The sequence below is a fragment of the Diadema antillarum genome, unplaced genomic scaffold (genome assembly GCF_040938485.1).
Source record: "Diadema antillarum isolate AM-2024a unplaced genomic scaffold, OU_Dant_1.0 scf00000030, whole genome shotgun sequence".
Lineage (NCBI taxonomy): Eukaryota > Metazoa > Echinodermata > Echinoidea > Diadematoida > Diadematidae > Diadema > Diadema antillarum.
The window spans coordinates 1,322,501-1,344,484 of record NW_027270919.1 but is presented as its reverse complement, the minus strand read 5'-3'; the positions used below and the strand labels follow the sequence as shown (position 1 = coordinate 1,344,484).

The 21,984-nt window shown below is 40.1% G+C and overlaps 1 long non-coding RNA gene across 1 annotated transcript in view; it reads left to right on the top strand.

Moving 5' to 3' along the window:
- LOC139740643 (uncharacterized) overlaps positions 1 to 21,984 on the top strand; it is a 151,723-nt gene that overhangs the window by 51,970 nt on the left and 77,769 nt on the right. The window contains exon 2 of the long non-coding RNA XR_011711577.1: positions 9,475 to 9,711. This is a non-coding gene — a long non-coding RNA (uncharacterized lncRNA). The remainder of the gene's footprint in view (positions 1 to 9,474; positions 9,712 to 21,984) is intronic.

Sequence of the window (21,984 nt, the reverse complement as noted above, 5' to 3'; positions counted from 1 at the left end):
TATTGTGTGTGAAAGTGTGTCGAGTGCGTGTGTGACTTTGTCGATGAGGGCAAGTAGTGCGTGTGTTGTGCTGTGATTTTCCCTGAATCCAAACTGAAAGTTTGAGAATATGTCGCAGGTTTTAAGAAAACGTACTGTCCTGATATAAACTATTCTTTCAAGAATCTTAGAAATAGAAGATAATAAAGATATGGGTCTATAGTTATTGACATCATCCTTCTCCCCTTTCTTGTAAATATGAATTACTTTCGCAATTTTCATGCTACTTGGCACATGGCCAGTTGTAAGCGATGAGTTGATAATGTGTACTAAGGGATCCACTATTTGAGAAATTATGTTTTTTTATCAAATAGTTGCCAATTCCGTCATGACCAGGACTTTTTCCTTCTTTCAAATTAGCAACAATCTTTATTATTTCTTCTTTATATGTTGGGTCAAAAAATATAGTTTTGGAGTTAGGTGTATCTAAAAAATCATTAAAAGATTTACTAGAAAGAGGAATATTTTGAGAAAGATTTTTTCCAATTGAAGAGAAAAAGTCATTGAAAATTTCCGCCATGCCAGCGGGAGTGTTGCTGGAGGCATTGCCCCACCGAATTTCAGAAATATTAGATGAATTGTTTGATGTATTCATAGCATTCTTTAATGTTTTCCATGTGTTTTTAATATCATTTTTGTATTTGCTTATCTGATTAACATAAAACAATTTCTTCTGCGTACGTAATAATTTGGTGAGTGTATTTTTGTATGAAACATATTTTTTCTTATTTTTTTCAGTAGGATTACATCTATATTTATAAAACAAATTATTTTTCCTATTTATAGATCGTAATATAGACTGGGTTATCCACGGGAGTCTTGGAATTTGCTTATATCTATTTTTTATGTTACGCAGGGGAATATGGTGATCGATTTCGGAGGTAAGAGTAGATATGAAATAGTTGTAAGACAAGTTGACATCGGTAGTGTTGTATACAGAAGACCAGTCAATTTCTTTTAAACTGTTTTGGAGACTTGTAAGATTATCTGCAGTAATCTTACGACGCTTATAATAATTATTTTGTTTAATCAGTTTAATTGGTACCTGAGCAAATATAGGAAAATGGTCAGTGATGTCTGAGAGGACGATACCAGACTCAGGAAGTGGAAAAACATTACAAAAAATGTTGTCTATGAGGGTAGCCGATTGGCTGGCGACACGGGTAGGCTTGGAGATTAATGGTAAAAACGAAGCAGACATTAATGTTTCTATAAATTCTTTTGAACTGTTTTGGGAGTTACATTTCATGAAATCGATATTAAAATCGCCCATCAAAAATGTATCTTTATTAAGTATCATGGGATTTTGTACTAAATCCTGCAAAACAGTCAAAAAATCATTTAAATTCGAACGAGGGGACCTGTAAATTACTCCAATCATAATGTTTTTTCCATGTGGATTTATCAATTCAATAAAAAGGGATTCAAGTACATCGCTCATAACACTAATCTCCTCATGTATAATATATTTAAATTTTTTCGAGATGTACAAACCAACTCCACCACCAACTCTCTCGCTTCTATTTCTAAATACAAATTCGAATCCGGGTAAAGAAAATAAATGACTGATATTAGAGTTCAGCCATGTTTCTGTTAACCCTATGATGGAGCAAGATTTATGATCTGGGTTTTCTAAGAGTAAGCGCAACTTATCAAAATTTTTGTTGATACTGCGTATGTTAAAGTGAGCTAACAAAAAATTTTCACCAACTGTATTCGTGATCCGATTTTTATACTGATTTTCGGTCAAATAAACACACGATGGACTCTGGACTGGATCATTTGAGTCAAAGTTATATTCAAATTCTTGTTTCTCACTTTGCGATTTTCCGCTACCATACGAAAACATAAACTCCCCAACGATCCGACTTCGCTGCTCAAATGTTCGTAAGAATTCCGAAATTTACGTTTAGGCCTATTTGAGGGACTATGTCCTTCTAGATTTATGAAAGTTCGTTCTCCGTCATCACAAACTGGCCCGTATTTTGATGATTTTTCAAATTAACATTGATTGTTTTTTTCGTTGGAGGAGCATTTTGCTCGGTCGCAGTCACACTGCACGATATGCGTGCTCAATGTCAATGCGTGTGCAAGGCCGCTGAAAATGCATCGCGCTCTACACTGTTGGTGCAAAATTGCATCGGGGACGTTGCGGCGCTCGTTGGTGACCGAATACTGGTGCAGTAGACATTTGCATTCAACCCTTGCATTGAATAATTCCCGTAGACACTAATCATAGGGGTAATTGCCTAGGGGGTACGTAAATTTTGTTTTTCTTTTGCGCTTTTGTGGATACCATCAAAGATCGTACACTCATACGACCTTTGATATCATCACACTCTCGGCTTGCTATAATCAAAATATCCCGCAAGAAAACGGCGTATTTCTCGATTTTTAGCGCTTTTTCCGCGACCCGTCGCGTAGACAATACTCTTAAAACTGGACTTAATTCGCGCGCGCTTGGAAAAGTTCCGATTCTGCACTTTTGACGGTGGAATTTGGGATTTTCGATGGATTTTTGGAGGAGACTTAAGGACTTTCCTGTACGTGAATGAGTGTTAATACCGTATGTGTAATGATGTGATTTGCGTGTGATGTGACTGTAGAACCAAAGATCGTACACTTCAGTGTACGATCTTTGGTAGAACTCACTGGCTGGTGATAAAGCACACTGGCAATTAAGTGGCCGAATTCTGGTAGATGACCGAATGCACATTATGTTTACCCCGACTTTGTACTTAGGCGTGGGTCTGCCGCCTTTGACGGCCCCTCTCTAGTTAAATCATAAAAATAAAATGTCTAAATACACAAAAACAAAGAAATATCCTCTATGCTTGTAAAGCCCTCCCTCCCCCCTCCCTCTCTCTCCCTATCTAAACTAATAATTTATTGAATGATACCAAATGCAATTCGGTGAAGAGCGTTGCTACACACCACTGATCACACAAAACAGAAACTCATCCCCAGAAAACATGATTATTTTTCTATTCCAGATATTAAACATTCATTCTGCGTCCTTGGTTAACATTAAATTCATTCGGAACTATTTTCGCTCTGCTTTTGTGATAGAGAGGACTCCGAACTACAGGTGCTCGTGGAGATATTTTTAGAATCGTGTTACCTTAATTAGGTTAATAAATTCACTTCATTTTTTGTTTTCTTTTCACGCGTTAAGGTGAGTGCCATTTCTCATGCTGACTCTTGTTAGCAATGCAGCAGTCGTCTCTAAGGAAACGTACTATTTTTTTTTCAAAAATATGTAGGTCATCGCAATATCCATAATTAGGGAAAATTGTTGTGGTTTTCTAGTAACAATCACATTTTTCATCAAGAGCAAGCTACCCGCTACGCCAATACACGAAAGGCGAAAAGTCGATGGAAGTGTTTTAACGTCGAGTTTCATAGAACCCTCTTTATTAGACCTTTGACAGCAATGGAGAAAACGAAACAAAAACATGTTTGGTTCATCTGTAAAGCCAGAAGCATTCGCATGCATATAATTTTCGCGAAATTTGCGAGGAGTCAAGCGTCGCGAAAATAAAATTCACGCAAAAATGTTTTTTTACACACAATACCATTGAACGGCAGTGGCGATTCGCGAAAGTTTCATGAAAAAAAAAAAGCCGTCGGCTCCTATCCGCGAAAGTTTCACTCCACGAATGTTTGTTGTTCTGCAATACAAGTATTGGAATATGCTCCAACCGTGACACAAGTTTGCACATATCCAGTTATCTTTGCCATGTAATATCTCACAGTAACTTTTTGTACTCTATGATCACGTTTAGCGGAATAGAAATTTAATGGTTTATTTTGAAAATGCAACTGTAATGAATGTAACAACTCTGACGTGTCAATTTTCATTATTTTGAGACAATTATCCTTAGGGTAGCTATTACTATTATCGAAAAATACAAACCCCCAACTTAGAAGCGTACCTCACGTTAATCCAGGTTTTAAAAGGTTGCCTTCATATCTCCTGATATCGAATGATATCCAGAGGGGTTAGAATATCAACAAATCTCATGACAAACACGACATTGCCTGCCATGTTGAGATCCCCCAGGATAAAAGTATCATCTCGGAGTAGAGACCAGCGTTGCATTACCATGGCAACATGCATGCATCAAATCGCACGGCGACAGATGTTGGTCTCGGGGCATTATCTTGGATTGCTGAGGTGTTGAGGCGGACAGGGAAGATGTGTTTCTGGGGTATCTTAGTTTGCGTGCGTGTGTGCGTGTGTGTGTGTGTGTGTGTGTGCGTGTGTATGTGTGCGTGTGTGAAGGAGATAGCGAGACAGAGAGAGAGCGAGAGAAACAGAGACAGACAGACAGACAGACAGACAGAGAGACAGGCGGAGAGAGACAAAGTGAGCTTAGATGGTACAACAATGTAACACACACCTCGGAGCCATGACTGCGGATTTGTAAGTGGCTCTACGCCGATGTAATTGCATCTTTCATCGTGTAGACTCGTACACGAATTTACAATTCGTCCCGCAGTAAGAAAGGTGAGGAGAGTGGAATGATTCGTGACTAGAATTTCTGAAGTCTTTTTGGTTGTAGCGAAAATAAAGCCGGTGAGATTATCGTTTCTTTCGAGCATCGCAAACATACATCATGGGAACAGAGAGGGAGAGAGAGAAAAAACAAAAAATCATAGCGATATGAAGAAAGGAAGAAGAAAGTCATTTGAAATGCTAATATGATTACAAAATATGTATCGTCGCTGGGGTGGCAAAAGCTTGTATATCTTATGTTTGTTGAAAAATCGTTTGTTTGAATAAAATTCAAAACATTATTTACCATTTGCACATGAAACAAAAACCCAGCTTTAAGGCTTCAAGATAGTTCTAAAATGTATCAAAAATATAAATGTAAAAATTTGAAGCAATAGAATCAATGTTAGGTATTGCTAAATATAAAAAATAAACAATAACTATAATAAAATTGTTTCTAGACTTAACCGTCTACTGTTATGGTTTATGTAGAAAAATAGTAATATCTCGTTATATTTTCTGATTTATTGCGAAATTTGTACATGGTAAGATGTTTTGTGATACATCTAGCCCATATAAACGCATCAAATGTGATAACTCGAACATTTCTAAATTACTAAATTCCAATGGTAAACACAGGGGACCTTTAATTGTAAGATAATTACTTGGGTGCTATCCTATTCAAATCCTAGTTGTCTTGCCCCCCCCCCCCCAAAAAAAAAAAAAAATAAGCCACCATGGCATGTCAAAGAAAAGGTGATCTCATTTGTTATAGTGTTCTATATAGCTGCTTTTTATTCCTCTCCCGAACATTTGGCATCTTTGAAATACGAGGTTTGTCACCCCAAAAGCGATTTTTATTATAATAGAACAGATTAAATGTTCTCTTCAACGCAGGAATACAAATGGACGTCGAAGATGTACAGTCTCCCCCCCCCCCCCCTCTCTCTCTCTCTCTCTCTCCCTCTCTATCTATCTCTTTCTCTTTGTCATGTTTGATCGTTTGTTTGTGTAATGATCGGTCGGTTTCACTCGTCTTCAATATTACAAAAAAAAACCCTGCAGAATTTCAGTTATCAGTCGGTGTACGCATTTTCTGCAAGTACACCACGTATAATGGGACACTAATCTAACATGAAATGGGATGGCGTAAGTGCCTCGGGAGATTTACCCCTGATTGATCGCTGTTCCCAATGCATATTTTACTGCCCACAACACAGTTTGAAATGCATTATGGAAGTGTTTACTGCGTTTTCTTTCTTTTTTCAAAAACTTGCTTTGAGGTCCGAGGATTAAGGATATCGGTGTTGCCATCATATCTCTTGTAGATGCCGTGAAAGTTACACTATCACATCAAATGCATTGAATACGAGCTAAGCAGGGAACAAGCGTCTTATAACTGCTTCATCAATAATGTTCACCTTGGGAATATTAACCACCTTTATCATTTCTGCTGATGTACAACGGACCGTAATAATCGTCATTGTCGTAATGTAACTTGTTTCCGTACTATCTTTCCTTTTCTATAAGATGTAGAATAATCGATCTGTAAGCAGGATGTTGTTTGCTCTGATTTGAAGCTGTCATACAATCTCTTCCGTCGAAATCCCCACCACCAGAGCCGCCACAAAAATGGGTATTTCAAAAATGTTGCACGTGCGTTACAATAACAGAACGTGTTGGTGACACACTTGTGTTTGTAGACACAGGGGGCACGTATTTCAGACAGCCTTACATGTCCAAGAAAAGGAGTAAGACTTTGATATAAGAGATAAACAAAACATCTGAAGAATAAGTTTTGTTTGTTTGTTTGTTTGTTTGTTTGTTTGTTTGGTTTTTTTTTGGGGGGAGGGGAAGGATCATAGAACGTCTTGACAAGTAATAAACTATGTACGAGGGGAACCGGTTAACCTCTAAAGATTTCTGTTACTGTTATCCACAGAAATTTTACCGATTCTCCACAAGTTTTGAAAACAGATATTCTGTCCTGTCTTGTCTTCCTCTTCGAAATTCGATGAGATTCGGCGAGCCGAAGCCGTAATTCTCTCGCCCGTGAGCGAACCGTCTGGGGGCACATGGTATCCTCTTCCGGTCTACCACTTCTGTTGACGCGTCGCCCTTCCTGATTGTATCCGATTCCTCCTTCCTCCTACCCACCCCCCTCCCCGTCTCCCCCCTCCCCATCCCCTTCCCGTCCGATACACAATTCCCCTAGACTACGGCCCGGTAAGCCGGTGTTTACAGAGCCCCTGGATTGTATAAAACGTCCCGCCAGATCGCTGAGGCGAGAGGCGGGAAGTCGTCAGAGGATGATGTGGATTGCTTCACACCGATTATGACGTGTAGACTGTTTCTTCCTCCAACTCCTCCTCCTCCTCCTCTTCTTTTCCTCTTCCTTCTTCTTCGATTTCATTATTGTCTATGTGTGTGTGCGTGTATGTGGGTATGTTGGTGTGTGTGTTCAAGCTGCATAAGACGGTTGTTTCCCACCAATGTGAAACCAAATCCCATGTTTATCCGAGGCCATGTGTACGACACATCTCATTACTATTGACTCCCTTACGATCCTTGCTGCATCCTAACGCATGCCCGCACGCACAAACACGCACACCCCATAAACCCGCATTGTACACACAACGCGCAACACACAACACACAACATACAACACACAACACACATCGCATAAAACACCAGGCACAGCATACACGCATGTACACCTTTCACACGCACACTACACACACAGCATACATCACAGTACGTATTATGCACACACACACACACACACACACACACCCTCACAGAGAGAGAGAGAACACGTTATACAAGCAATATACACAATATACACGCATACACACACAAAAATGGTAACACGCAAACAGCCACAACAAACGGCAAAAAAAAAAAACACAAAATGCACACACCCACACAAATTCTTTTCTCTTCATTTCTCCAACTACATTCACAGACACATAGAGACATGCACACACACCGACACATCCAGACACACACAAACACAGGCACATAAACACACACACACACACACACATGCACACAGTTCCTATCCCCCCCCCCCCTCCTTCTTTTCCCTGTCTAACTCTCAAGGGCTATTTTCCCAGTGGCGCGAAATACGAGAGAAGGTAAATCTACATTTCAAATGTCCCTCATTCGTGGGAATGACTTGAAACAGATCGTTTTTGTGCCATGTATGTGGGTCAATGCCATGAAGAGACGATAAAAGCAGCTGCATGATGATATACTGCTGGTTAATGCAGGGCATCATTAAAGCGATACAAGGAAAGGCTGAGAGCGTCACAAGCTTTGACAAAAAATCGCTCGGTGATAGCATGCGGGTCCACGCACGCACAACAGCTATGAAGCACTTAACGTTCCAAAGCGAGGTTGTGAGAGATTTTCAAATGCTTGCTCATGAGTCATCACGATACTACAGAGACCGTAGTATTACGTCGTGTCACGTGACTAGATTTGGGTTGCCGGGCTTCTACTTGCTTGGAATGAGCATCAATGGCAAAGCAGAATGATAATTCTGGTCACTTTGATACATCTTCAAGAAAGGATTTCGAATCAAACTGGAAACGTTTGGGACTGAGATTATCTGTGTCATTCGTTGCAGCTGCATTGTCCTGTTACTCCCGAAGATGAGAATAGTTTAGAAAGTGAAGTGGCTGATTAATGTTAGAAACTAGTTTGATTTGCTTCGATACAATGACAAGATCAATCCGAGAAAATTTGTCCAGCCGCCCCAGATGGAAACATATGCACTTTGGAATTGAAAAACCTATTCATTGCAGATTTGCCACTGACATATTATTTCTCTATTTCATAGGCAAAAGACTCGCCATTCTTTTTTTTTTTCTTTTTTGTTGCAGTAATGATATTCAAGACTTACTTCATTTGCTTCATCCTTGTCCTATTCTACAAATATTTCGGGAGCAAGCTTATAAATAGCTCAATGATTGAAAGGAACAAAATTAATGCTCCTCTTCGCACTATTAAACATTTGGTGCCAACACAAATCAAGCTTTAATAAACGCTGTATTTGTATTTCCATTGAAAACATTTCATCTATATATAGATGCAAATATCTGAGTAAACCACCAGCTCTCATCCATCCTATTTAAAGCAGATTAATTCTTATGGTAAAGGTAGAACGTGCTATTGCTACCCGTGAAATGCATATTTTAAAATGGAAACTACACATGCATACTCAGAAACCCCTTTTAATGTACACCAGTGAGACACACCATATGCATGTATGATGCATTATATATATATATACATATATATATATATATATATATATATATATATATATATATATATACAGTATATGTTGTGGTACTATTATTTGTATGCACAGTTTTCATGCATGTACGGATACAATGAATGTTTCTCTTGTTACGCGTCGTATTGTTACACTAAGAAAGAGGCAAAAAGCAGATATTATTTTGAAAAGGAAACTAAATGAAAAATAAAAAGTTTGATGCCTTGGCTGAACGTAGGATTAATCGTATCCTTCAGCGCCACACAAGCTAAGTGGGAAAATGTCAAATTAACGAACTTTTGATAGGCTTATTTAACTTCTCGACATTATAATATTTCCCTTAAATGGGCATGATTATAAGTGTCATCGCTATAGGAGGGTACTTTCTCACAGACGGCTGAGACACCCAACAAACCTTGACAAGACAAATTTGAGTATGCTATTGTAAGAAATAGTTAAACCTTAACCTCATTTGTCTGCAAAGCCAAAAATGGAAGGAAGAGTAGTATCATTCTGTGTATAAGGCAATCTCGATCAATCTCAAGAAGTTTCGATGGCTATTTTGGTATGCTTTGTTGGTGATGTTTTCCTGAACTTTACACGGGTTTATTTCTGTGTTATGTGCAAGTTTTGTGTGTCTGTTTTCCGCCTACAGTTTCGTGCTCGGTGAAGATCCGGCAGCGGTGATCTCTGTAACAAACAGCTGACAAAGAGCTCAATGACAAGTGTCGCACGAAGTGGGCCGAAATTAAACTCGCTCTGTGAGATCTAAGCTTCGATCTTATTCAAGTCCAGACGAGAGGTTTAAACCACTGATTCTCCTTCGCATCACTCAGTGACTGTATTTCTTCACTGCGGCACCACTCCGATGTGCATTGTCTCTCATGTACAGGTAAGCTGAGACGATCTGCATTTACTTGATATTAACGCTTCGGCACAAGCAAGGAGCCGTGACGGTCTTGCAGTCACCATTTCTTGAGAAAGTCCTTTTACTCTGAGAGAGAGAAGGCTTCTTTAATTTATTAGTCTCTCATCAACTCCTCGCCTTTACTGCTTCTCACCCTCTTCTTCTCTCATATTCTCCTCTCCCTCTCTCTCTCTCTCTCTCTCTCTCTCTCTCTCTCTTTCTCGCCTTATCTATCATTCTATCTATCCACATGTCGATCTATCTTACTTATTATTTATCTCTTTATCTATTTATATTTATTTACCTGTCTTTAATATCTATCGATACCTATGTATGTATGTATGTATGTATGTATGTATGTATGTATCTATCTCTCTATCTATCTGTCTATCTATCTTTTTATCTATCAATCTATCTATTTGTCTAGTTCTTTCCTCTCATTCCTGGCATGAATGAACAAGTTGGCTTACTTGGTACTTGATAGATAACCCTCCGCAAATACTCCTTGTATTGGTTTTGACTGGTGGTGTGTCAGGAATGGTTTTTGTTTTGTTTGTTTGTTTGTTTGTTCATTTCCATCTGAGAAGATGGCTGGATAGCCCATATTCAGCTACTCTAAGCTGGTCTTCCATGGGGTCCAGTTGGATGTGAGGTGGTACCACTTCACCGGGTTAAACACCCTGCTCTTTGCGATGAATGAATGAAGTGGGATCTTTTAAGTGGATGAGTTGTGACTCTCTCACACACGAGACCTCCATTTTATGTCCTATCCGAGGGACAGAGTGTTTTGCCTCTTGCTAGAGGGGATATCCTTTTTTTCCCGCTATAAAGACCATCAATGTCTTCCTTTGATGTAATCGATGCTGGCTGTTTGGATCACTGACTGAAACTTTAGGGTAATACGATATGGCATTCAAAAAGTAACTCAGTATTTTTGTAGTCATGTCTTTTAAACTGCACCCACAAAAGAAAATTGTAGCAGCGCTTGGAATCTCGGGCCAGCCGCATGTTCTTTCATCGTGGAATAGGAAATTGTAGGTTTCCTGTAACTTGAAGCGAGACTATCCCCTTCACCCCTCAGCACTCAAGCGTGCAACTACAGCGTACGTCAAATTACCGACGCATGTCACATCTTCGAGACTATCCTTGGGACATTATTAATGTCAGAAGATCCTTGTGCATTGCGAGCCGAGGATCTCCAGTGTTTTAAAGCAGAGGGAATGAGGTTCAAGGAATTAATTTGAATATTTTAAGCCCCTTTATTCACAGTACTACCACCACACATACTCACAAACATACAGACACAGAATCGGAAACTATAATACAACGCAAAGTGATAAGCAATTAAGATTTCGAATCTTACCTGAATGACCTGTACCGTCCAAACAAAGAGGACATCTACAATGTCTTGATTTACTAAAAAAAAATAAATGGAGATGGTGTTCTGTTTGAATCAAATGATCTCGATGCATCATTCATTTCAGTACTACCCTGTGATCCGAGGAATACCAATGCTGCTATCATTCACGATTCTTCGAACCCCAGATGTGATACCTCTCATTCTGGTATCATTCTGATTTCCACAAGGTGTTAATTTGTTTGTTTATTGATATTAAGAATTATAAACAACTCCACATAAAACAATGTTGATTCAAACTACAAGAAACATTACAAGATACGTACTAGTCATAACAACGTAGATTGCAGGGCGGATCCAGGAATTCTGTAAAGGGGGGGGGGGGAACTAAAATTTGTGGTGCCACTTCCGGGTTTCATTTCATTTTTTCTTTTTATTTCTTCTGTTTTTAACGATAAATAAAGGGGGCGTGCACCTCTTGCGCCCCCCCCCCCCCCCCCCCTCTGGATCCGCCACTGGATTGGACTTGTAGTTACTATGACACGTAGGATATCATGCTATCGGGGATATGGATTTGGATTATTTGGTAAACTGTTTAGGGAAGCGATCTTCATTGAGTTCTTCATATCTTATCTTGTCTATTTGAGGCTGAGTGGAGAAGGCATATGCATGCAAAATGTCATCTGCTTCGCAGTTGATAGAACTGCTTCTCAATCGCGAATTGAAATTAAAAAAAAAAAAACATGGAAGGGAGGTTGACTTCCCCCAACGAAGCGGGGGTTTTATCCTCGAAGCCATTTTTTTCACGTAATGTGCACTTCCCATGCATAAATACCATCTAAATACCACTCGCCCAGAGTACGTTTGCATATCATTGGGTCTTGTCTCGTCTCGGAGACAGACTAACTGATTTCGGCGGGACAGTAGAAGCCATCGAAGACTTTAACCTATCATAGATAGTGGCGAGACCAATGTTAACACTTAAAATTATGAGACAAAGACCTTTTTGGGGTTTAAAGTAGACACCAAAATTACCCTGTCCTTAAACAGAGACGCCTCTCTGAATGACATTAACATGACTTAACCCACCTTTATTATAAGCTGTGGAAAGGATAGGCCAATGTTCAATTGCCAGCAAATGACAGAACTTCGAGAAAGTTTCACTATACCTACTTTAGAAGCTATGTATGGCATTTTATGCTCGGAGATTTTAGAATATCATCGGCCTGATACTCCCAGCTTCAGGGCCCACCAATTCAGAGGGGCATTCTTTGAGTAGTCTTTGAATCAATACCCATCCACGAAGACATGGGTGGCAATCCTTGGTTCTACCCGACTTTGCTCGATTGTCCTGTTCAGCTTGGGGACTTTATGAACAGACTTTACATACCTTGTTTCTCGAAATAGAGGCCTTCATAGTGGCTTGGGTCTCGAGAGCATAGTTTGAAAAGATGGCTCATGTACTTCTCATGACACGAAAAAAGGGTCTTGACAAAACTTTCACAGTTTATTGTCTGACCACTCGTGGCAGACTATGGCACCAACTATCAGAAGCAAACGGACATTTACATATATAGCATCAGTTCTCTTTGCTATTCTTAATATGGCATATTATCAAATTTTTTTCACATGATTATTAAAGCATCAGACTAAAAATCTACACAGATAGAAGACAGTCCATGCACAGTGTCAGGATAATGATAAATAGTACTTGTATGTCTTACTTGACTGTTTTAGAAAGTGTAGGGGTTTTTATGTTCACAGCACACCTCATTCAAAGTCTTCGATCTGCAGATATTACTGTTTGGTGCATATGCCCGCCCCTTTCCCAACTAAAACTGCTCCCTGATTCCGTGATCGTGTGGAATTTCGTGACTTTTCAACTCTTCTTGTGAAGGAAAACATGTACAATTACGCATCATGAAACCAAGTGCTGCATGTTGTTTGCGACACTACTAAGCCAAAAAGGGGTAAATCCTTGTTTAAACTTGTAATATTTTTTGGTAGTTTTTTTTTATAAAATCGAACTTGGAGATTGAGCTCCTGTACAATATCAAATCATGAGGCTAATCTTTAGATAAAGATAAGATACTGGTGGGCTGTCATGTCCTCAATGTCAGTTATGATTGACGATCAATCTAACCTTAGATTGACACTGAAGACGATGACGATCATTGTTTGTTTGTTTTTTTATTCCTTATGTGACTGCAATGTAGAATTAACTTATGGACTCATACCTCCTGACAGAAGAAACTCAGGTTTAGCTTTAATATTGCGACCGACCAAAGACACAATGATGTGGATATTGGAAACTACGTATGGTCATTGAGCCACAACAGCTCCATGTTACAGTCCTGTAAATTTACATTTGTCATTCAAGTTGGCCTGCTTCCTTTTCAACGTGGATGCAGTTTCTGCTATCTTTAGGTGAATCCCATCCCTTCTGTTCCCTGGACTCCACCAAATACGTGTTTGTCACCCCCCCCCCCCCCCCTCGCTGCTCACCTGCTTCCCGTATTCCCGCTCTCTCTTATCGCCACCAGTGTCCCCTTTCGTCCCGTTCCTGCCTGCGTTTATTATCGTCCAATCTGCAGACACGTTTGTTGGCGTAGCGCTGGTTTCATTTACCTCATTACTCGATCAATACTTTCCACGGGGGAAGGGATAGGAAAAACTCGGCCATACCAGCCTTTAAATCGGACGACACGCGTTTATTTTCTTCACCAAGCCCAGAAAGCCAACACCAGGTCGGACCTTAAGCCATGCACCCCGTGGGTTTGGCTTTGATTAAGGCACAGCTAACAGGGAAACGGACAATTACGGGTCAACAATATCTTTAACCCTACGCAGCGTAAGTAGTCATGAAAGGAGGAGGTTGAGAAAGGAAGCCAAACTGTCTTCGCTGTAACGTAAGACGAAATTTGAAGAGTAAACTCAAAACGCCATGTTAAGACGGTAATAAGACACCTTAACCTCGGGGTACACCCAACGCCTCCGGTATGATAGCCCAGAAATAAACCCATGAGGGCGCCCCATAGGTCGAGAAAGTGGCTGAATCACCAAGTACACAAGCAACGCAAATACTGAATGCGCTCCAGCACGCAGCTGCACCGCCAGCAATCTGTCAATGAGTAGCACATTACACTATCTTCAGCTGGTGAGTTTGCAAGGTGACCCGTGCATCGATGTAGCATTTGACATGGGATTTGCTTATTGTACACACAAACGTAAAAAACAAACAAACAAATTTTGTCTGCCAATCATTATATCGGTTTCCATACACTATACAAACTTGGTATATGCATATGACATTGTTTCTCTGAAATATATTATCTCCTCAATTCCAATCTTTCATCAAACAATGTCCTGAGAAATTTTAGACTCAATCTCATAACAAAGTAGCTTAAACACGGGCTGCAAATGCTGAAACGCTGTTCAGGTTTAGTTAACACCTAGCCATATATGTGTATGAGAGCAGATCGGCCGACCAAAGACCTTGAATTTCGTTTTGATTTTATTAAGTCTGACGCGTTCTCATAATTCTTGACGGACGTCTACATAATTCCACATGACGATACATTGCCTTTCTCGATGTACCGACAACGAACTTGGACATGCTGCAATATCAGAGTAGTGCCGATGAATTTAACTGTCTTTATGATCATTAATTTTTGCATATATTGAAAAAGACTCGTCTGGAGAAAGAAACTAAATTCGTCGGTTTCTTTTGATTGTTTGTTAAGTTTCTTGTTCATGAAGTTGTCATTCCTGCTTCTAATAAAAATTCCCCCCCCCCCCCCCCCGAGCAGAACTGCGACCACAGCTTCATACTTCAGGTCACTATTGATAAAACGGGGTGGACGTGAGACAACGCGCGGGGACGGGATGGGCACACGTGACAGGCCGTGATTGCCGTGTTTGTCGGGCCAGATTTCTAAACTATATAATATATAGAAAATGCCATGGCAGACACGTAACCGATGAGAAACCTACTACCCTATGGGATGAGCGAAATATTACTGCAGCTGCAATACGAAAATAGAAGACCAAGTTGCAAAGAAAGAAGGCCAAAACCTGAACACTGGGAGAAAGAGAAAATACAACTGTTCACGGCAAGCGAGACTGCCGTGGTCGCAGGGTAGTGAATATAATGTAAACCTTGCTCAAAAGCCGTGAAAACCAATATGAACGCAATTATGAGCACATGAGCAGCGCATAGCACAGGCTCTTGTTTCTTCGTTTGGTGAATTCTTACAGTGATGTATTTCATGGTAATGTGATGTCGTTGACCTCTATAGACCATACAGCAACCAGCATCATCTCCTCGCATCTCCTTCAAGCAAAAGCCCACAATCTTCTCACCATCTTCAAATATTTTCTCAACCGCTTCCCATCAGTCCCAACCCTTGGCCTTCCCTCGGATCGTCCCTCCTCCCCTCCCGCCTACTCCAAACGACGCTCGTCTTCCCCCCAGCCTGCAGCGCTTTTCATTATGCTGTTTGCGCGGAAATCTCCGCCAATCTCTTGTCATCGCCAAGAGTCAACACACGGCCAACTGTCAGGGGCAGGGCTATATGAAGACACTGCAAAAACAATCATGGCTGGCCAGCGATCCACACACCACGCCAAGAAAAAAGAAGAAGAAGAAGAAGAAGACGATAAGCGTGATGAGAGTTGCGAGAAAATACATACGTACAGGCAGGGATGAGAGACTTTGACCCAACAATGTGGAGTATTACAATCAGGTGAGGGAGGGTTAGGTGTCGCCTATATAGTAGCTGCTCAGCAGGATCAAACACAGCTATTGATTGTAACTGTTGAACTGCAAGACCTGTATACCTAACTGGTAGTTACTAATGTAACTACTAAAATGAAATAAAGTTTGAATTGAATTGAATTGAATTGAATTAATGTGATAGGCTATTGATCGTTTTAAGTGCTATGTCATCGGTTTTAGGCGTGAAGATGACTATTAAACAAACGAAGCATCCTTGGACGCTTGGACGTAATAACAGAACAATTCTGTTTACTTCATATACCATCACATACATGGTGATAACAGGGATGCTGATACGTCAGATTTAAGAAATATAAATTATACATCATATTAATCAACATTTTAGCAACACAAGATTATTGTGTCATGAACGTAAGAGATGAAGATGCACAGACGATAAAACAAAACCAAACAAAGAATAGATAGTTGTACATCCCTTGGTCACTTTCAAACTGAAAAAAAAAAAACCCAGGCAGATATTTGTGCAACCATATTGGTTGTGACGTTAAAGTTTGGTACATTTGACCATTTCTTGCAACTTGACTCTAAACAGTAACAATTCGGAATGAACTTATTAATGACAACAATTTATGGCGGGAAAAGGGATTTGACGGAGATTTCTATTATAATTGATTATGTTAAGCTCCAGAGGTAATTCATGCAAACACGAGACAACTGACGTAAAATTGTCCAGACGTTCCTTGATCAGAGTCCTTATGCAGTTTGTTTAACACTGTCTCGTGTATCAACTGCAGCTGACATCTGCATGCACTCAATTATGATGCAGCTTGATCTTTTAAGGAAACTATTTGGCTTCATGAAGAGCTTTCACCGGGGATTTGCAACCTGGATGAGGGAAAGCATGAAGATGCACGAACAGAGAGATGCGACAAGTTTCACTTCCCCTGTCCTGTGCTGAGACACCTTGTAGGACCGTGAACATGATTGATTTTCTATTTCAGGCAGGAACCTTCTCTTGCCAACGTCTCTCGGGAAATGTTTACACAATGTTCAGCGGCTCCGAATTATTTGTCTGTAAATGGCTATCTTGGGATTTTCGAGATCAGTAGTCGTCCCAGGTAATCTGTCCACGGGGACTATACATACGAAAAGGGGGCTTGACCCTCGTCGAACAAACAAATGGAAGATGACATCCAATGGTCAGCTCCATCGGTCGAGATTTTCGATTTCCATCACAGCTTGGACGATGAGAGCGGAGATTTGGACGCTGCTTCTCTGGACGTCAAGATAATTGATTTTTGGGGGGCTTATAAATACCCTCTGTACCAAGGGAGACGAAACCATTGATTGACGGATTGCCTGGTATAGGATGATGAAATAATAACAGCCAGTGTCCACGTGGTACACGTGAAGAGACGCCACGAATGGATGGCTGGCTGAATAGCTAATGACATGTAATATATAATTATGTGTGTGCGGTGGGCGCGCGCGCGCGCGCGCGTGTGTGTGTGGTGTGTGTATGTATATAAATATATATAATTTACGACATCATTCGTGTATAATATACTTTATATTGTATTGAAAAAAATCCTTTATCAGACGAATGTAAGAGAAATGAAAAAAAATTGTATCACTTTGGATTATGTCAACTTTTTCTTTTCTTTTCTTTGTGATGATGGAAATAAATAAACTATTGAATACAAAAAGAATATAAAAAAATATGATAATGGCAACAATACTAATAATAATGGCAATAGTCATTATGATAATGAAAAAGAACAGCACAATGATAATAGTAATGATAATCATGATCATAATCATCATCGTCGTCAGCGTAATCATAACAGTAATAATAAAGATAATAGTAATTAAACAGAAAATCCCATATTGACATCATTATGACGGTTATTCATTAGCCTGTTGCGAAATATGTTTTTCTGGGAGGGAGGCATTTTTGGAACATTATTCCTTTTTAAAAGCAGATGAGAAATAGTATTCATTGACGTCCACATCCAGCGATTTTTCCCGCCAAGATGCCCGCTTTTCCGATGCATGCACTGGAGCCGACTGCCGACTAATCAGGCGATCTCTCATGGCGGATTAGTCGAACATTGACCACTGGCGGAAGAAGACAAGAAGAGGAAGGGGAGAGAGAGAGGAGGAAGGGGAAGTTTGATAGAGGGTGAGAGAGGGGGGGGGATGGGGGGGGGGGGAGAACGAACCGCTAATGGGTAGACAGCCAGTGAGGTGCTTGATCCGTATATAGAGGGGCAAGACATAAAGAAATATACTTTTATCGGTAATCGCGAGAGCCCCTTGGCTCTTCCGTACGATTTTATCTCTTACTCTGGTTTTTACGTCTTCCTATACTTCTTGTTTGTCTTCTAATTCTTTTTCATTATTTTTAGCTCTTTATTATGTTCTTTGTCTTATTCTTTTTTTTTTCTTAATCTTTTCATCACCACCTCTATTATCATCATCATCATCATCATCACCATCATCATCATCATCATCATCATCATCATCATCATCATCATCATCATCATCATCATCTTCACCATCATCATTTAACTCTTCCAGATCTTCTTCATTTTAATAATACCTTGTGCCAATGTTTATTTTCATATTCTTATAACCATTATACACTGTAGTATTCTTTATTCAGCGTAGCCCCTTCAGTGTCATCACTGCCCTTCCGCAGGACCCTGCCTTCATCATTACCTACCTTGTCCGGTACACATTTTTTACCCTTTATTCGAGAGATGGGTGAAAATATCTTACTTGAGGACGTAACTCGGGACATTTGATTGAAAGTCTTGACAGACTTATCCATTTTGCTAACAGCTACATGCCCCACACGTTTCGTTACTGATAAAATTCACCCTGTGAGTGTGTGTGTGTGTGTGTGTGTGTGTGTGTGTGTGTGTGTGTATGACGTGCGCGCGCTTTAACAGCTTGATGTTGGAGCACCGCTGTCTCCGTGTTTGATAGAATATTGCGTTCGTTGCCTTCATCACAACATTAATTTCTACAATTTCTGCCCTTTAGAATTGTGTCTTATCGTGTAATTATCTTATTACTCAGCATACATGGCATTTTATACGGATTCTGACGGATATGAACTTATTCATATGTAAGCGCATGTATTAGTATATGCGTGTAGGCCTATATAGTGAGTACATAGAGATGTATACATAGAGAGAAATAAAAAGATAAATAGATAGATAGATTGTTAGATAGATAGATAGATAGATAGATAGATAGATAGATAGATAGATAAATTGATAGGTAGGTAGGTAGGTAGGTAGGTAGGTAGATAGATAGATAGATAGATAGATAGATTGCTAGATAGATAGATAGATAGATAGATAGATAGATAGATAGATAGGTAGGTACAGGGGATAGAAAGAGAGAGATGTTGGACGGAAAGAAAGAAAGAGGGTAGACAACATGGTGTATGGTGCTCAGAGACGGATGCACACGTTTTTCATCAGCTTTGAGACTCCTATTTCTCCCCCGTGAGCTGAGCGTGAGACAGTCGGCCATCGGTGATGAACGATCGCCCTAAGTGATGCTGATACCTGGGTACATGGTTATCCTTTCATCATCCTCTTTTGACGCACTGTGACGCAATCGGCATGCCGAAGTGTATCCAGCGAAAGGGGCGCTCGCGAGAGGCCGCGGGGAAGCGGGCGATAGGAATTGATAAAACGCAATATCAGCCAATCATCTCCAATCAGAATATGGAGAAACGCACTTACTCCGGACAGGACTGGTTCGAAGGGAAACGCACCATGGCACATAGACAAGGACCCAATTCACACTGGAGAATTAATGACTAGCGCTCAGTTCAGTCAACCGAAGGCTGCCTTGACAATATTTCAAGGAAATCATAACAGTGACTGTATAAGAATGCAGACTTATATAGAGTGTAGCGTTCTTAATCGGCTGCAAGCCGTCTTTATATATTTCGTGTGAATAGGGCTACCAGAGCCCTAGCATTGGCATCGCTATCTATACTAAGCTGCAACAGCGGAATGCATTTTTACATAACGTCTTCCTCAAAGTGTATAGGCCTATATGTCAAGACAAAGACAAAATATGTGCAACTCGGAATCACTGAACAGCCTCAAACTGGCAACATGAAGTAAAGTAGTCTAAATGGTATGAAGTACAGTGTATCCCTACTATTTTTGCGTGTGTGTATGTGTGTGTGTAGCAGTTCCGTCTGTCTTTCAGTCGCCACTTCACAGAAAATCCCTCCCGATAATATAATATGAGAACACTGCAATATTGTGGTCATACACTTGCCTGAATGTTACACATGTCGTATGTTTGTGTGCGAATATCGTATATATTCGAAAAGTAAGGAAATTGACTTTCCTAAAATGGCAAATGACTTGAATCAGTTTTACGTTACCACAGGTCAATGAAATGAATCAATAAAGAGATAGAACAGATGAGAGTCTGTTATAATGGTTCATCATACGGGTAAAAATCTGACTGTTTAATAATAATGGTGACGCAGTAATTCTTACATGGACTTCGTTGAGATTTTGCCAACCTTACAGCAGAAAAAAAAAGTTAAACATCTCAATGTCTTTCTATTTTGTACTATATGGATTGTAATTCAACATTATGCGTTCTGGAATTATCGAATGTCATATCCACCGTCCTTCAATTTGTTTAGAGCTTGCATGGAATCCTATATATTCTGTGAATTGGACCTCATATAAGAGAACATGTTGTCTTGTATTGTGGGATATACCTTATGTAGATAAACCTTCTAATTTCTATCGCGTTAGTACCTCACACCTTCACGGAATCCTGATAGTAATCTACTTTTACGCACGATACGATGTGTAAGATACAGAGACTCCAACCCAAAGCACCTTCCCGCCCGAAACCCATAGCAAACGGGAGACTCCAAGTTCATGTGTGCGAAGCGCGAAGTTCCTAGGGTTCTAGATACTCTCTGGTGCTATCTAAGGCTTATTTTTTCAACATACGATAGCAATAAGTAAGAAATCATTTCTAACGGGAGACACAGAGCCAGGGCGGGAGAAATTAACTCTCAAGCGGGAGAACGGGAGATTTTGCAAAAATGGGTTTTCGGCGGGAGATCTCCCGTCGAAAACGGGAGAGTTGGAGTCTCCGAAGATGTACACGCACACATACATGCGCGCGCGCGCACACAAACACACACACACAATAAAGATTGGCACATGTATGAATGGCATTCGATAGTCGATCACATCTAGCCATGGTTAGTTATGATAAGTCTAGTCACTATAACTATTTCCCGTGATGCGAATTCTTTAAGTTCACTCAGCCTTTTATTGACGTGCAATATACTTCCTATTCCCTTTAATCTTCCGTCCTCATTTACGCTAGAGTGATAAAATTTGTTAGACGTGTCAGATAAATTGCCTGGAACTTTTCAATCACCTGCTATCATCACGGGGTGTAATTACCTCCGTGTATTCCCGCCACACCCTGATTAACGTCAGCCCATCGAGGTAATAACCATGTCATCGCTACCCTATCCATCATTTCACTACCTGAGTTATGTCTATGACTCGTTCAATTTGCTTTCACGGTGCTAACATTTAATCTATGCTAATAATAAAGGTCTGAGGTACACTGGCGACCACCTTATTAAGCTTATCCGCACATTCCTCCACCTGACCTACCGCAACGATCTCATCCGGTGTCTTCCATGTTCTTTGAACTTAATATTTTTTCACAAAATTGATGCACGCCTAGCTCACCATACTTTTGAACTATTGAGTCAGACATTCAATTACATAATTATGTTGACATAGTACACTAACAACAGCGTCCTTTTGTCTACGAATCTTGCTTGCTTGGAAATCTACTGCTACCATGAATTCAAATTCATTATTCGCGCTTTTTTTTTTCTTAAGTTTAAGAGTGAATGCATTGTTTGTTTAAAATCCTCTGGGAGCTATAAGCCAAGCACTGTTCCCATTACGGTCAGGCATTCCTCCGTGTGTGCATGTATTATACATGTTGTAGTTATAAGGTACACGTTTTTCTCCCAAGCCCCGAGTTCAGCATTCATATCTTACTTTGACGCCATTTCTTATACAGCGTGTAATAAATCTACAGCTTATCAATATTCAAGGTTTTGTACAAACAG